The following is an 18,824-nucleotide window of genomic DNA, read 5'->3' as shown; positions in this document are numbered from 1 at the left end:
TTCCATTGTCAGAAAATAAAAACTGCTACATACCTCTATGCAGATTCATCTGCCCGCTGTCCCCTGATCTGAAGTTTACCTCTCCTCAGATGGCCGAGAAACAGCAATATGATCTTAACTACTCCGGCTAAAATCATAACAAAAACTCTGGTAGATTCTTCTTCAAACTCTGCCAGAGAGATAATAACACACTCCGGTGCTATTTTAAAATAACAAACTTTTGATTGAAGATATAAAACTAAGTATAATCACCATAGTCCTCTCACACATCCTATCTAGTCGTTGGGTGCAAGAGAATGACTGGGAGTGACGTAGAGGGGAGGAGCTATATGCAGCTCTGCTGGGTGAATCCTCTTGCACTTCCTGTTGGGGAGGAGTAATATCCCAGAAGTAATGATGACCCGTGGACTGATCACACTTAACAGAAGAAATAAAAAAAAAGAGGGAAAGAAAGAGGAAATAAAGGGGGTAGAGAAAGTACTGAGTGACGCAATTGTTAAATACCACTTTAAAGAATATGGTGAAATGTGATATATATTATGTGAATTCTGTCTGAGTTGTGGATACTCTGAAAATTGAATGTGCTTATAGGCCAGAGGGCAGACTTGCTGAACATATAGATCCCAGTTGTAAAAAGCTAAGCAGTGGGCTTGACAATCTTTTCTGTTTTAAAGGGGGATCAGATAAGCAGAGCATCCCTAGATTTAGAGCAATTACCTCTCAGAAAAGTTATACATTACATAGTGCCATCCTAGACATATTTGGCTTTTGAAGACTTTATAGTGAATGGTATAATTGTTAAAGCTTATTCCCTAATAGTTTTTATAGTACTAATATGAGCACCTGACCCTGTCTGATCTCGAAAGTTAAGCAGGGACAACCTATTTTTAGCCGAAGCTTAGGAGAATAAGTATACTCAAAGAGTGATATATTACATTTTGCTCTTTAAATTGTGACATTATACAGAGTGTAGTATCACAGGGCCAGGCGTTCCTCTAACCCTGTCTGATCTTGGTAGCTTAGCATAACAACTTAAACTCCATAGAATATATCAGGGGTAAAAGACTGCCTGGAAAACATACTCTTGGTTAAGTTTTAGAATCATTAACAGTTGAAGCAGACAGGGGGGAAAAAAAAGGAAAAAAAAAAAAAAAAAACGTGTCAGAGTTTTTCAACAAACGGCGGTGTGATCCCTTATGGACAAGTTTGTATCACAATACAAAAAATAAATCCCCAGCTATGGCAGCCAGGAGCAGGGAGAAAAAAAATTAAGGAGGTAGTGAAAATATATCTGAAACCATAAATGAGAGTATCAACCAGTTAGATACACAAGCACTAACTAAAACAATGTCAGACATCTTCTTGCCCCAGTTTGAACTAATTAAATCTGAGATATCTGGCCTTGCTAATGAAGTTAGACACTTCTCCAAAAGGTTAGGGGAAGCTGAACAACGTATATCAGATTTGGAAGATAGGGTAGAAGGGCATGAGCTAAGCAACACTGATATGAGGAAAGATTTGGATAGACTACAGCAGAAAGTTGAGGACTTAGAAAACCGTGCACGCAGGAACAACTTAAAGATTATAGGATTACCCGAAAACACACAATATAAGGATCTAAATTTATTTATGTCTGAAATTCTACCAAAATTACTAGATGTGCCATCCACAGATCTACCTCTTACAGTGGAGAGAGCACATAGAATAGGGCATAGAAGAGAAGATAGTAATTCCGACAGACCCAGACCAATAATTGCTAGATACCTCAATTTCCAAGATAAGGTGAAAATACTACAGCACTTTAGGAAGAAGAGAGACATAGTTATTGAAGGAAAAAGGATCCTTATATTTCAGGATTTCTCGGCAGAGGTATCTAGCAAGAGGAAATTAATGGCGCCTGCATGTACTCAGCTGATCAATAAAGGTTACAATGCCACATTAATATACCCTGCTAGAATCCGCGTACAAAAAAAATCCTAGGGAGGCTGAAGCCTTTATGAGAGAAGAGGTAATATAACAGTGGTTAATCATAATAAAAAAAAGGATTGATTATATTTGATGGACAAGATAGATAGAGAATGTAGAGTTCTTTGGGGAGCGGGGCAATGTGGGCTTGGGAGGGGGAGGTGTTCTTTCTTTTTTTTTTTTTCTCTCCCCGTGCCCTATACGCTACTCGCACTCAGGTGGGCAATTTTACTAGAGTTTAAATGACTAATCAAATTAAGTGTGTCTCCTGGAATGTGGGCGGCATCACCTCCCCGATGAAGAGGAAAACAATTCTGTCTCAGCTTAAGAGCCTGAAGGCAGATGTTGCCCTCATCCAGGAGACACACTTGAAAGAAGTAGAACTGCTCAAACTGAGAGCAGGCTGGGTGGGAGAAGTAGTGGGAACCCCATGCAGCAAAAGAAAGAAAGGGGTAGCAATCCTTTTGAATAAAAAATTACAATATACTATTTTATCTACTGAGCTAGACTCAGAAGCAAGATATATGATTCTAAAATTGGTAATTGAGAGAAGAAAATTCACTATATGTAACGTCTATGGTCCCAACGATTACAATCCAATATTCTGGTCAGAACTTCAATCCCAGCTATTGGAAAAGGCAGAGGGGGTTCTTATCCTAGGGGGTGACTTCAACATGGTGTTTCAAATCCCTCTAGACAGAGCTAGAAAAGGAGATACCGGGAGGAAAACTAGAAGAGATAAGCTTGAGGCTAAGTTACTCAGCAAATTTATAGCTAATCTTAAAGTGAAAGATATCTGGAGAGAGAGGAATCCAATTGGCAGGGAGTATACGTGTGCCTCAAAGGCTCATATGACGTTTTCAAGGATAGATATGTTTATGGTCTCAGAGAAATTAACTGGCCTCGAGGTCGATGCAGAAATAAAAGACATAATAATATCAGACCATGCCCCAATAACTCTTAAAATTAGCCTGGATAATGATAACTCCCCCGTGAGAAGATTCTGGTTTCCTAAGTATTTGATTAACGACAGAGAATTTAAAAATATGTTGATGACAAAATGGCAGGATTTTTATACAAATAACGTAGAATACTTGGAAAAACCAGAGATATTTTGGGAAGCATCAAAATCAGTAATGTGGGGTGAAGTTATTGCATTTTTGAGCAATAGAAAGAGAAAACAAAAAATTAAAGAAAAGGAAATGTTAAAAAGACTATCTTCAGCATATAACAAGTATTTGGAGGAATCAAATAGCACCAACTGGCAACACTTTATAGACGCTAAGGAGGCTAGGGACATTTGGCTTCTTAATAAAACTACCCAAGGACATTACACTTATATGGCTGACGCTGGGGATGGTACCGGAGTTTAGAAAGTTTGCTAGACTTTGGTAATTGGCGGTACATGTTTAATTTTTTCGGAGGTTATGTTAACTTCTCCATTAGGTTCCGACTGGCAGCGTTTCCTCACGGCCCCTAAGTTCGCTTGTTGTGATTGCTTACAAGTGATCTTAGGTGCGCCGTATGGGAGGTGGAGGTGTCGAGCACGTGGAGGCAGAGGAGTCGCAGCAGAGCTGCGGCGGGGTGACTGTTCCTTTTTCCGCCGAGTGGGTTATTTTTAGACTCTAACGACACAGGGAGGTGGATAATATTATTTAAGGAAGCTTCTCTCTGTCTTTTTGCCTATCGGGTGTTAGCGCAGAGGGGGTTGTTAAAGACACAGTAATATATTTTTTATTTGTGATACATTTCTGTGACTCGACCAAGCTTGTTTTTGTTTTTCTATTATCATGGATGACATTGAGCAAAGTACATGTCCCATGTGTTTAGATGTCATTGTGGAACCCCCTGTTACACTTTGTCCCTCATGTATTGAGAGAGCCTTACAATCTAAAGAGCAGATTTTCTTTAGTAAAGATATATCTAAAGAAGGTTCTCAGACTGATGAAATTCAGGGTATGCCGCAACTTTCTCCCCGAGCGTCACAGCCTTTAACGCCCGCTCAAACGACGCTGTGTTCTTCCACTGCGTCTGCATCATTTACTCTGCAAGATATGGCTGCAGTTATGTCATCCACTCTTTCAGAAGTTTTATCTAAGTTACCAGCTTTACAAGGCAAACGCAGTAGGACAGAGGCCCATGGGGTCCCTGTGACTTCTGATGCTTTTATGGCTATCTCCGATGTACCCTCCCAGGGATCTGAATTGGGGGGTAGGGAGGCCATGTCTGAGGGGGAACTGTCTGACTCAGGGAGTGCCCTACCCCAGACAGATTCGGAAGTAATGTCTTTCAGATTTAAACTTGAACACCTCCGTCTGTTACTACGGGAGTTTTTGGTTTCTCTGGACGACTGTGACTCCATTGTGGTCCCTCCAGAGAAATTGAGTAACAAACTTGTGAGGGGGCGCCCTAAAAAGTGTTAATGTTAATATCTAGAGTCCTGAGGACAAAGATAATGTTAAGATAAATAGGATAGCAGAAGGCCTGTCAATCCTTAGATACACCACTAACTGTAGTATATGGTATGAGTGAAGAGTGACTAGTTAAGGATATATAATATATTCCAATCTAAGGCATAAACTAATACAGGTGACTATAAATTGTGAATCCTAAAAAAACAAAAGATATGAACCATACAACAATAAAATATATATATATAAGATCAAATAGGGTGACCCTATATGATATCTAATACTATTAAATAATCAGATGTTCATGTGTAGTAAAAATAAAATACAATAAAATATAACATATAAAAGTCTATAAAAAATAAAGTATATGTGATATTAGCAAAGTCTCTGATAATGAGATGGAGGCAGCAATCTGTGATGATCCAGGCCGGGATCCAAGAACAGCAATCTATAAGAACAAGAGGAGACAGATGCGCCACATGGCCCAATATTGTTTGATCCAAAAGATGGTAATTTATATGTAAGGAATAAACTCACATTTATAAAGGCATCTCAATTAGTGCTGTAGAAGCAGTCTGGAATCTATAACAGTCACCCAGAAGACCAACCTCCCGAATGAAGTGTGAAATCTGTATTAAAACGATATAAAAGACACAAGGTGCCTATATGGCCTAGTATTGTTTAGGCAATGATGAATGTAGACAAATATAAAGAATTGTACTCACAATAGTTGTAGCATCTCCAATGATGCTAATAGAGCAGGAAGGGGTCAATACAATCACCCAACAGACTTGGTACAAAGGCACTCAGGATAAGACAGCAATCCAAAAAATCCAAAAGGGCCCCAGGAGTTCAAAAGGGTCCAAGAATAAGGCAGCAAGTGTTCAAAGTAAAAGATTAATTTATTAAAATGTTTAAAAATCACAAGCGACGCGTTTCTCAACCTATGGCTGTTTCTTCAGGCTTAATAAAACTGTTACAAAACACTTGCTATATATGCCATAAATCCAATTAAAAAAATACATATCACATGGTGAGGGGGAGGTCTATACTAATTAATGATACTCTAATAGCCAATCAGATTGATAATAACAAAGTGGATCAAACATCAACATTATACAAACAAAGTCTCATTCAAAACATAGAACTACAAATGGTTGTCAGTATAGCTGATCAGCAAAAATTCATAACATGCACAGATTAAAACTCCATTCATCAGTTAATCATAAAAACAGTATACTATACCAGAGCATATAGAATAAAAATCGAAATAATCAGGTAACAAAACATACCTAACAGAATTGCACAAGTCTTATACTTCATAGTGTTTCTCAGAACCGTGTTGTAGCAGGTTGTATTTATAAAGTATCGTTCAACTGGCAATAGTTAACTTAGTCTATGTGGCTAAAATTAGCAACATCATAACTGGCGTCCTGCAAAACATATTGCGCATGTCTGACCATGGCCTGTCAATCAAATACGTATCTATGATTGGTCAAATACCGATATATGTGTGAGCAACCAACATGCCCGTGATAATAAAGTAGCAATTTCGTAAAGATGACAAGTAGATTAAATTCTAAATTTGACAAGTAATATTTGGTCATTATTCTAATGCAGCTCTAACTGTTTACTTCATCACAATATATAACGGGTCTATTACTCGTGGTTGATAATAAACTACAACTCTAAGTGTTTATTCATTGGTCCGGTCATGGACATAATGATGAACAATAGGGCGATAAGTTTGTGATGTCATGAAAAAGAGGTGTGTTAATTGTCCACTGAACGTATAGGAAGCTCCTTGCCATATGTCAAGAACAGTAGGAGGATTATTGAAGACTACGTTAGCCTAGAGTTCTGATGAAAGCTTTTTGTCTATTGGTCAGGAGTGCATCTGACAAAAAGTACTAAAATTACAATGTAAAAAACTATCGGCTAGATTTAGAGTTTTGTCGGTAAGGACCCGAAAAGCTAACGCCGGCTTTTTTCTGGCCGCACCATAAAAATAACTCTGGTATTGAGAGTCCACATAAAGGCTGCGTTAGGCTCCAAAAAAGGAGCGTAGAGCATATTTAACGCAGCTTCAACTCTCGATACCAGAGTTGCTTACGGACGCGGCCAGCCTCAAAAACGTGCTCGTGCACGATTCCCCCATAGGAAACAATGGGGCTGTTTGAGCTGAAAAAAAACCTAACACCAGCAAAAAAGCCGCGTTCAGCTCCTAACGCAGCCCCATTGTTTGCTATGCGGAAACACTTCCTACGTCTGCACCTAACACTCTAACATGTACCCCGAGTCTAAACACCCCTAACCTTACACTTATTAACCCCTAATCTGCTGACCCCTGCATATTATTATTAACCCCTAATCTGCCGCTCCGTAAACCGCCGCTACTTACATTATCCCTATGTACCCCTAATCTGCTGCCCTAACATCGCCGACCCCTATATTATATTTATTAACCTCTAATCTGCCCCCCACAACGTCGCCTCCACCTGCCTACACTTATTAACCCCTAATCTGCCGACCGGACCTGAGCGCTACTATAATAAAGTTATTAACCCCTAATCCGCCTCACTAACCCTATAATAAATAGTATTAACCCCTAATCTGCCCTCCCTAACATCGCCGACACCTAACTTCAATTATTAACCCCTAATCTGCCGACTGGAGCTCACCGCTATTCTAATAAATGTATTAACCCCTAAAGCTAAGTCTAACCCTAACACTAACACCCCCCTAAGTTAAATATAATTTACATCTAACGAAATTAATTATCTCTTATTAAATAAATTATTCCTATTTAAAGCTAAATACTTACCTGTAAAATAAATCCTAATATAGCTACACTATAAATTATAATTATATTATAGCTATTTTAGGATTAATATTTATTTTACAGGTAACTTTGTAATTATTTTAACCAGGTACAATAGCTATTAAATAGTTAATAACTATTTAATAGTTACCTAGTTAAAATAATAACAAAATTACCTGTAAAATAAATCCTAAGCTAAGTTACAATTAAACCTAACACTACACTATCATTAAATTAATTAAATAAAATATCTACAATTACCTACAATTAAACCTAACACTACACTATCAATACATTAATTAAATACAATATCTACAAATAACTACAATGAAATAAACTAACTAAAGTACAAAAAATAAAAAAGAACTAAGTTACAAAAAATAAAAAAATATTTACAAACATAAGGAAAATCTTACAACAATTTTAAACTAATTACACCTGCTCTAAGCCCCCTAATAAAATAACAAAGCCCCCCAAAATAAAAAATGCCCTACCCTATTCTAAAATACTAAAGTTCAAAGCTCTTTTACCTTACCAGCCCTGAACAGGGCCCTTTGCGGGGCATGCCCCAAGAAGTTCAGCTCTTTTGCCTGTAAAAAAAAACATACAATACCCCCCCCCCAACATTACAACCCACAACCCACATACCCCTAATCTAACCCAAACCCCCCTTAAATAAACCTAACACTAAGCCCCTGAAGATCATCCTACCTTGTCTTCACCATACCAGGTTCACCGATCCGTCCTGGCTCCAAAATCTTCATCCAACCCAAGCGCGGGCTAGACATCCATCTTCCGACGGCTGAAGAGGTCCAGAAGAGGCTCCAAAGTCTTCATCCTATCCGGGAAGAAGAGTAGATCCGGACCGGCAACCATCATCTTCCAAGCGGCATCTTCTATCTTCATCCGATGAGGACCGGCTCCATCCTGAAGACCTCCACCGCGGACCCATCTTCATCCGGCGACGTCCAACTGAAGAATGACGGTTCCTTTAAGGGACGTCATCCAAGATGGCGTCCCTCGAATTCCGATTGGCTGATAGGATTCTATCAGCCAATCGGAATTAAGGTAGGAATATTCTGATTGGCTGATGGAATCAGCCAATCAGAATCAATTTCAATCCGATTGGCTGATCCAATGAGCCAATCAGATTGAGCTCGCATTCTATTGGCTGTTCCGATCAGCCAATAGAATGCAAGCTCAATCTGATTGGCTGATTGGATCAGCCAATCGGATTGATCTTGATTCTGATTGGCTGATTCCATCAGCCAATCAGAATATTCCTACCTTAATTCCGATTGGCTGATAGAATCCTATCAGCCAATCGGAATTCGAGGGACGCCATCTTGGATGACGTCCCTTAAATGAACCGTCATTCTTCAGTTGGATGTCGCCGGATGAAGATGGGTCCGCGGTGGAGGTCTTCAGGATGGAGCCGGTCCTCATCGGATGAAGATAGAAGATGCCGCTTGGAAGAAGATGGTTGCCGGTCCGGATCTACTCTTCTTCCCGGATAGGATGAAGACTTTGGACCCTCTTCTGGACTTCTTCAGTGGATGTCTAGCCCCCGCTTGGGTTGGATGAAAATATCGGAGCCAGGACGGATCGGTGTGATACCCGGTGAGGTGAAGACAAGGTAGGATGATCTTCAGGGGCTTAGTGTTAGGTTTATTTAAGGGGGGTTTGGGTTAGATTAGGGGTATGTGGGTGGTGGGTTGTAATGTTGGGGGGGGGGTATTGTATGTTTTTTTTTACAGGCAAAAGAGCTGAACTTCTTGGGGCATGCCCCGCAAAGGGCCCTGTTCAGGGCTGGTAAGGTAAAAGAGCTTTGAACTTTAGTAATTTAGAATAGGGTAGGGCATTTTTTTATTTTGGGGGGCTTTGTTATTTTATTAGGGGGCTTAGAGTAGGTGTAATTAGTTTAAAATTGTTGTAATATTTTTCTTATGTTTGTAAATATTTTTTTAATTTTTGTAACTTAGTTCTTTTTTATTTTTTTGTACTTTAGTTAGTTTATTTCATTGTAGTTATTTGTAGGTATTTTATTTAATTAATTTATTGATAGTGTAGTGTTAGGTTTAATTGTAACTTAGGTTAGGATTTATTTTACAGGTAAATTTGTAATTATTTTAACTATTTTAGCTATTAAATAGTTCTTAACTATTTAATAGCTATTGTACCTGGTTAAAATAAATACAAAGTTGCCTGTAAAATAAATATTATTCCTAAAATAGCTATAATATAATTATAATTTATATTGTAGCTATATTAGGATTTATTTTACAGGTAAGTATTTAGCTTTAAATAGGAATAATTTATTTAACCTCTTAAGGACATATGACGGAATTTTTCCGTCATAAAACAATTGAGCAAACTGAAAGCTGTGTCCTTAAAGGGTTAATAAGAGTTAATTAATTTCGTTAGATTAAAATTATATTTAATTTAGGGGGGTGTTAGTGTTAGGGTTAGACTTAGCTTTAGGGGTTAATACATTTATTAGAATAGCGGCGAGATTCGGTCGGCAGATTAGGGGTTAATAATTGAAGTTAGGTGTCGGCGATGTTAGGGATGGCAGGTTAGGGGTTAATAAATATAATATAGGGGTCGGCGGTGTTAGGGGCAGCAGATTAGGGGTACATAGGGATAATGTAGCTGGCGGCGGCGTGCGGACGGCAGATTAGGGGTTAATAAGTGTAGGTAGCTGGCGGCGACGTTGTGGGGGGCAGATTAGGGGTTAATAAATATAATATAGGGGTCGGCGGTGTTAGGGGCAGCAGATTAGGGGTACATAAGGATAACGTAGGTGGCGGTCGGCAGATTAGGGGTTAAAAAAAATTAATCGAGTTGCGGCGATGTGGGGGGACCTCGGTTTAGGGGTACATAGGTAGTTTATGGGTGTTAGTGTACTTTAGAGTACAGTAGTTAAGAGCTTTATGAACCGGCGTTAGCCCAGAAAGCTCTTAACTACTGACTTTTTTCTGCGGCTGGAGTTTTGTCGTTAGATTTCTAACGCTCACTTCAGACACGACTCTAAATACCGGAGTTAGAAAAATCCCATTGAAAAGATAGGATACACAATTTACGTAAGGGGATCTGCGGTATGGAAAAGTCGCGGCTGAAAAGTGAGCGTTAGACCCTTTTTTGAGTGACTCCAAATACCGGAGGTAGCCTCTAACGCTGGTTTTGACGGCTACCGCCCAACTCTAAATCTAGGCCTTAGTTACCCAATAATATAGTCTACCTAGAATATCAGATCCACAAATTCCACGCTAAATGTGAATACAAAATCCGCATTTAAAGTGAACCAAAAAGAGTCGGATCGGTGTGATCCTCATGAATTAAGTTTTTGAAAAAGGGGTTATCCAACCAACTGTGATCAATCTTAAATTAAGTAATATGAGGTGTCATAATATTAATGACTGCATTTACATCTATATTTAAAAACTGTAGGTGAGATTGATGTGTAGTTTATTGATGTACCTAATGTACCATGTATGAATAACTATGATTCCCTATAAATTCAGTGTAATTAGCCACATAGACTAAGTTAACTATTGCCAGTTGAACGATTATTTATAAATACAACCTGCTACAACACGGTTATGAAAAACACTATCGGCGAGATTACGAGTTTTGCGTTTGCCTTAAAAAGCAGCGTTGAGAGGTCCCAACGCTGCTTTTTATCTAACGCTGGTATTACAAGTTTGGCAGGTAGAGGCTCACCGCTCACTTTTCTTCCGCGACTCGAGGCTACCGTAAATCCCCTTACGTCAATTGAGTATCCTATCTTTTTAATCGGATTTGTCTAACGCTGGTATTACGAGTCTTGGAGACTCCTCCAAGACTCCAACCGCATTTAAAAGTCAGTAGTTAAGAGTTTTATGGGCTAACACCGGAACATAAAACTCTTAACTAAAGTGCTAAAATGTACACTAACACCCATAAACTACCTATGAAGCCCTAAACCGAGCCCCCCCCACATAGCAAACACTATACTAAAATTATTTAACCCCTAATCTGCCGACCGGACACCGCAGCCACCTACATTTTAGCTATGAACCCCTAATCTGCAGTCCCTAACATCGCCGACACCTATATTAAATTTATTAACCCCTAATATGCCCCCCCAACGTCGCCGCCACCTACCTACACTTATTAACCCCTAATCTGCTGACCGGACATCGCCGCCACTATAATAAATGTATTAACCCCTAAACCGCCGCCTCGCAAACACTATAATAAATTGTAACATCGACACCACCTACATACAATTATTAACCCCTAATCTGCCGTCCCCAACGTCTAACCCTAACACCCCCCTAAGTTAAATATAATTTAAATAAAACTAAATACATTTTCTATAATTAAATAAATTATTCCTATTAAAAAATAAATACTTACCTATAAAATAAACCATAAGATAGCTACAATATAACTAATAGTTACATTGTAGCTATTTTAGGGTTTATATTTATTTTACAGGCAACTTTGTATTTATTTTAACTAGATACAATAGCTATCAAATAGTTAATAACTATTTAATAGCTACCTAGTTAAAATAATTACAGAATTACCTGTAAAATAAATCCTAACCTAAGTTACAAATACACCTAACACTACACTATCAATAAATTAATTAAATAAATTAACTACAATTATCTAAACTAAAATACAATTAAATAAACTAAACTATAGTACAAAAACAAACACTAAATTACAAAAAATAAAAAAATATTACAAGAATTTTAATCTAATTACACCTAATCTAAGCCCCCTAATAAAATAAAAAGCCCCCCAAAATAATAAAATTTCCCTACCCTATACTAAATTACAAAAGTAATCAGCTCTTTTACCTGTAAAATAAAATACAAGACACCCCCCCAACATTACAACCCACCACCCACACACCCCTACTCTAAAACCCACCCGATCCCCCCTTAAATAAACCTAACACTACACCATTGAAGATCACCCTACCTTGAGCCGTGACAGGAGCGAGCTGCACTTAGTCTTATGGCGCGGTCGGGCCAGGCTGTGACTATACAGCTGGCCCGATGCGCTGAGGAAATATAACAGACCCGCTCAGCAGAGAGCAGAGAGCGGGTCTGTGAAACAGCGCTTTCTTTTAAAAATTAATAGGGGAAATTACGTTTAAATAATATTTGGCTAATATAATGTTATATAATTCTGCACTATGTGCAGAATTATATAACATTATTTTTAAGGTTTACTGTCCCTTTAACTATTTAATAGCTATTATACCTAGTTAAAATAAATACAAAGTTGCCTGTAAAATAAATATAAACCCTAAAATAGCTACAATGTAACTATTAGTTATATTGTAGCTATCTTATGATTTATTTTATAGGTAAGTATTTATTTTTAAATAGGAATAATTTATTTAATTATAGAAAATGTATTTCATTTTATTTAAATTATATTTAACTTGGGGGGTGTTAGGGTTAGGGTTAGACTTAGGTTTAGGGGTTAATACCTTTATTATAGTAGCGGCGACGTTGGGGCGGCAGATTAGGGGTTAATAATTGTATGTAGGTGGCGTCGATGTTAGGGAGGGCAGATTAGGGGTAAATACAATTTATTATAGTGTTTGCGAGGCGGGAGTGCGGCGGTTTAGGGGTTAATACATTTATTATAGTTGCGGCGATGTCCGGTCGGCAGATTAGGGGTTAATAAGTGTATGTAGGTGGCGGCGACGTTGGGGGGGGGCAGATTAGGGGTTAATAATTATAATATAGGTGTCGGCGATGTTAGGGACAGCAGATTAGGGGTTCATAGCTATAATGTAGGTGGCGGCGGTGTCCGGAGCGGCAGATTAGGGGTTAATAATATAATGTAGGTGTCAGCAATAGCGGGGGCGGCAGATTAGGGGTTAATAAGTGTAAGGTTAGGGGTGTTTAGACTCGGGGTTCATGTTAGGGTGTTAGGTGTAGACTTAGAAAGTGTTTCCCCATAGGAAACAATGGGGCTGCGTTAGAAGCTGGACGCTGTTTTTTTTCTGCCAGCTCAGCCCCATTGTTTCCTATGGGGAAATCGTGCACAAGCACGTTTTTCCAGCTTACCACTACCATAAGCAACGCTGGTATTGCGGGTTGAAGTGGAGCTAAATTTGGCTCAAAGATCACTTTTCTGAGGCTAACGCAGCCATTCAGAAAACTCGTAATACCAGCGTTGGCTTAAGGGAGCGCTGGAAAAAAAAGGCTTTACCGACAAAACTCGTAATCTAGGCGTTGGAATTATAAGACTTGTGCAATTATGTTAGGTATGTTTTGTTACCTGATTATTTTGATTTTTATTCTATATGCTCTGGTATAGTATACTGTTTTTATGATTAACTGATGAATGGAGTTTTAATCTGTGCATGTTATGAATTTTTGCTGATCAGCTATACTGACAACCATTTGTAGTTCTATGTTTTGAATGAGACTTTGTTTGTATAATGTTGATGTTTGATCCACTTTGTTATTATCAATCTGATTGGCTATTAGAGTATCATTAATTAGTAAAGACCTCACCCTCACCATGTGATATGTATTTTTTTAATTGGATTTATGGCATATATAGCAAGTGTTTTGTAACAGTTTTATTAAGCCTGAAGAAACAGCCATAGGCTGAGAAACGCATCGCTTGTGATTTTTAAACATTTTAATAAAGTAATCTTTTACTTTGAACACTTGCTGCCTTATTCTTGGACCCTTTTGAACTCCTGGGGCCCTTTTGGATTTTTTGGATTGCTGTCTTATCCTGAGTGCCTTTGTACCAAGTCTGTTGGGTGACTGTATTGACCCCTTCCTGCTCTATTAGCATCATTGGAGATGCTACAACTATTGTGAGTACAATTCTTTATATTTGTCTACATTCATCATTGCCTAAACAATACTAGGCCATATAGGCACCTTGTGTCTTTTATATCGTTTTAATACAGATTTCACACTTCATTCGGGAGGTTGGTCTTCTGGGTGACTGTTATAGATTCCAGACTGCTTCTACAGCACTAATTGAGATGCCTTTATAAATGTGAGTTTATTCCTTACATATAAATTACCATCTTTTGGATCAAACAATATTGGGCCATGTGGCGCATCTGTCTCCTCTTGTTCTTATAAATTGAGTAAGATGTACAGATATTTGGAGGTCCCTTCATATTCTGACGTTTTTCCGGTTGCTAAGAGAATTTCAGAAATTATTGCTAGGGAATGGGAAAGACCGGGTATCCCATTCTCCCCTTCCCCTATGTTTAAGAAGATCTATCCTATAGCTGACGCCATTCGGGATTCTTGGCAGTCGATCCCTAAGGTGGAGGGAGCCATCTCTACCCTGGCTAAGCGTACGATTATCCCTATCGAGGACAGTTGTGCTTTCAAAGATCCCATGGATAAAAAATTAGAGGGTCTTCTCAAGAGACTTTATGTTCACCAGGGATTCCTCTTACAACCGACGGCCTGCATTATAACAGTCACGACTACGGCTGCTTTTTGGTTTGATGCTCTGGAAGAGTCTCTTAGGACTGAGACTTAGAGGAAATACAGGATAGAATTAAGGCCCTTAAGCTGGCTAATTCTTTTATTACGGATGCCGACTTTCAGATCACCAAATTGGCGGCCAAGAATTCAGGATTTTCCATCTTAGCAAGAAGAGCCTTATGGTCTGTGGATGTGTCCTCGAAATCTAAGCTCTTGGCTATTCCTTACAAGGGAAAGACCCTGTTCGGGCCTAACTTGAAGGAGATAATTTCTGACATCACGGGAGGTAAGGGTCATCTGCTCCCGCAAGACAAAACATCTAAGCAAATGGGACGACAGAGTAATTTTCGTTCCTTTCGTAATTTCAAAGGAATCCCCCCTTCCTCTTCCACTAAACAGGAAGGGAATTATTCGCAAGCCAAGCCCAACTGGAGACCCAACCAGGCTTGGAACAAGGGCAAACAACCCAAGAAGCCTGCTGCTCCCAAGACAGCATGAAGGGGTGGCCACTGATCCGGGACCGGATCTAGTAGGGGGCAGACTTTCTCTCTTTGTCCAGGCTTGGATAAGAGACGTTCAGGATCCATGGAGTTCAAAAATTCCTTCCCAAGGGGAAGGTTTCTTCTTTCATGATTGTCTGTAGACCAGATAAAAAGCGAGGTGTTCTTACGTTGTGTAAAAGACCTCTCCACTATGGAAGTAATTTGTCCCGTTCCAATACAGGAACAGGGGTTTTACTCAAATCTTTTTGTGGTTCCCACAAAAGAGGGAACCGTCCAACCCATTTTAGATCTCAAGAGTCTTAAACAAGTCTCTCAGAGTTCCATCCTTCAAGATGGAGACTATTCAGACTATTCTTCCATTGATCCAGGAGGGTCAATATATGACTACAGTGGACTTAAAGGATGCATATCTTCATATTCCTATCCACAGAGATCATCACCAGTTCCTGAGGTTTGCCTTTCTGGACAAACATTTTCAATTCATGGCTTTTCCCTTCGGACTGGCCACGGCACCCAGGATCTTCACAAAGGTTCTAGGGTCTCTGCTGGCGGTTCTCAGGCCGTGGGGCATTGCAGTGGCACCTTATCTGGACGACATTCTGATCCATGCATCGTCTTTTCAGCTGACAAAGTCTCATACCGACATTGTTCTGTCCTTTCTAAGGACTCACGGGTGGAAGGTGAATCTAAAAAAAGAGTTCACTAATTCCACAGACAAGGGTTCCTTTCCTGGGAACTCTAATCGACTCTCTATCCATGAAAATCGTTTTGACGTAAGTCAGAAAGTTAAAGATTCTGAATACATGCCGATCCCTTCAGTCCAATCCTCGGCCGTCAGTGGCTCAGTACATGGAGGCAATTGATGGTGGCAGCAAAGGATATCATTCCGTTTGCTCGTTTTCATCTCAGACCTCTACAACTGAGCATGTTCAGACAATGGAATGGAGATTATGCAAATTTGTCTCCTCAAATAGATCTGGATCAGGAGACAAGGGACTCTCTTCTTTGGTGGTTGTCGCTGGATCATCTGTCCCAAGGGACGTGTTTCCGCAGACCCTCATGGGTGATAGTGACAACGGACACCAGCCTGATAGGTTGGGGTGCAGTCTGGAACTCCCTGAAGGCTCAGGGTGTGTGGACTCGGTCGGAGTCTCTATTTCCCATCAATATTCTGGAGTTGAGAGCAATATTCAATGCGCTTCAGGCTTGGCCTCAATTGGCTTCGGCCAAATTCATCAGATTCCAGTCGGACAACATCACGACTGTGGCTTACATCAATCATCAGGGAGGAACAAGGAGTTCCTTATTGATGACAGAAGTATCCAAGATAATTCAGTGGGCGGAAGTTCTCTCTTGTTATCTGTCGGCAATCTACATCCCAGGAGTGGACAACTGGGCGGGATTTTTTGAGTAGACAGACGTTTCATCCAGGGGAATGGGAACTCCATCCGGAGGTCTTTGCCACCCTGATTCTCAGATGGGGCAGACCGGAGCTGGATCTTATGGCATCTCGTCAGAATGCCAAGCTCCCGAGATACGGATCCAGGTCCAGGGATCCTTAGGCTGAACTGATAGATGCCTTGGCAGTGCCTTGGTCGTTTTGCTCTCCTTCCTCGGGTGATTGCTCGAGTCAAACAGAAGAGGGCATCAGTGATTCTCTTTGCTCCTGCATGGCCTCGCAGGACTTGGTATGCCGATCTGGTGGACATGTCATCTCTGCCACTGTGGAAGCTTCCATTGAGGCAGGATCTTCTCATTCAGGGACCCTTCCATCATCCGAATCTAATTTCTCTGCAGCTGACTGCCTGGAGATTGAACAATTGATTTTATCTAAGCAAGGGTTTTCTGACTCGGTCATTGATACCTTGATTCAGGCTCACAAGCCTGTTACTAGAAAGATTTACCATAAGATATGGTGTAAATATCTTTATTGGTGCGAATCCAAGGGTTACTCATGGAGTAAGGTTAGGAATCCTAGGATTTTATTTTTTCTCCAAGAAGGTTTGGAGAAAGGGTTGTCAGCAAGTTCCTTAAAGGGACAAATTTCGGCTTTGTCTATTTTGCTACACAAGCGTCTGGCAGATGTTCAATCCTTTTGTCAGGCTCTGACTAGAATCAGGCCTGTGTTTAGACCAATTGCTCCTCCTTGGAGTTTGAATTTAGTTCTTAATGTTCTTCAAGGGGTTCCGTTTGAACCTTTGCATTCCATAGATATCAAGTTATTATCTTGGAAGGTTTTATTTTTGGTTGCTATCTCCTCTGCTCGCAGAGTTTCTGAGCTTTCTGCATTACAATGTGATTCTCCTTATCTTATTTTTCATTCCGATAAGGTAGTGTTGTGTACCAAACCTGGTTTTCTTCCTAAAGTTGTTTCTAACAAAAATATTAATCAGTAAATTGTTGTTCCTTCCTTGTGTCCTAACCCTTCTGCTAAGAAGGAGCGTCTGTTACATAATTTCGACATAGTCCGTGTCTTGAAGTTCTACTTGCAGGCGACTAAGGATTTTCGTCAAACATCTTCTTTGTTTGTTGTTTTTTCTGGGAAACGTAGGGGTCAGAAGGCTACGGCTACCTCTCTTTCTTTTTGGCTGAAGAGTATCATTTGTCTTGCATATGAGACTGCTGGACAGCAGCCTCCAGAGCGAATTACGGCTAATTCCACTAGGGCTGTGGCTTCCTCATGGGCATTTAAAAATTATGCTTCTGTTGAACAGATTTGCAAGGCTGCAACTTGGTCGTCTCTTCACACTTTTTCCAAATTTTACAAATTTGATACTTTTGCCTCGTCCGAGGCTGTTTTTGGGAGAAAGGTTCTTCAAGCAGTGGTGCCTTCCATTTAGGTTCCTGTCTTGTCCCTCCCTTTTATTCCGTGTCCTATAGCTTTGGTATTGTATCCCATAAGTAAGGATGAAATCCGTGGACTCGTCATATCTTGTAAAAGAAAAGGAAATATATGCTTACCTGATAAATTTGTTTCTTTTACGATATGACGAGTCCACGGCCCACCCTGTCATTTTTTAAGACAGGTTTTTATTTTTGTTGAACTTCAGTCACCTCTGCTCCTTGGCTTTTCCTTTCTCTTCCTAATTTTGGTCGAATGACTGGGTTGGAGGGGAAGGAAGGAGCTATGTATGCAGCTCTGCTGTGGAGCTCTTTGCCTCCTCCTGCTGACCAGGAGGCGATATCCCATAAGTAAGGATGACATCCGTGGACTCGTCATATCGTAAAGAAACAAATGTATCAGGTAAGCATAAATTTCCTTTTTTCCCTAACGCCACTATTACAAGTCTTGTCAGAATAGGTGTACCGCACACCTTTTTGGCCATCACGCAACGTCAGTACCGCACTTTTAAAAAAGTGCTTTTTCAATGGGAATTCCATAGCACTGGTATTAGAAGTTTTGCTGTGAGGCCAAAAAGTGAGGGGTACACCTTATACTGACAAGATTCGTACCGCCATCTAAAGTCAGTAGTTATGAGTTTTACGTTACAATGCTGTACGATAAAACTCATAACTAAAGTGTTAAAAAGTACACTAACACCCATACACTACCTATTCACCCTTAAATTGAGGCCCTCCCGCATCGCAAACACTAAAATAAATTTATTAAGATCTAATCTGCCGCTCCGGACATCGCAGCCAC

The 18,824-nt window shown here is 39.9% G+C and overlaps 1 protein-coding gene across 1 annotated transcript in view; it reads left to right on the top strand.

The window, feature by feature from the left end:
* Positions 1-18,824, top strand: part of LOC128638839 (uncharacterized) — a 227,025-nt gene that overhangs the window by 96,052 nt on the left and 112,149 nt on the right. The window lies entirely within an intron of this gene.

This window comes from Bombina bombina, chromosome 8 (assembly GCF_027579735.1).
Source record: "Bombina bombina isolate aBomBom1 chromosome 8, aBomBom1.pri, whole genome shotgun sequence".
Classification (NCBI taxonomy): Eukaryota; Metazoa; Chordata; class Amphibia; order Anura; family Bombinatoridae; genus Bombina; species Bombina bombina.
Note: the sequence above shows the minus strand (reverse complement) of the source record. Positions and strands in the feature narration are given on the sequence as shown.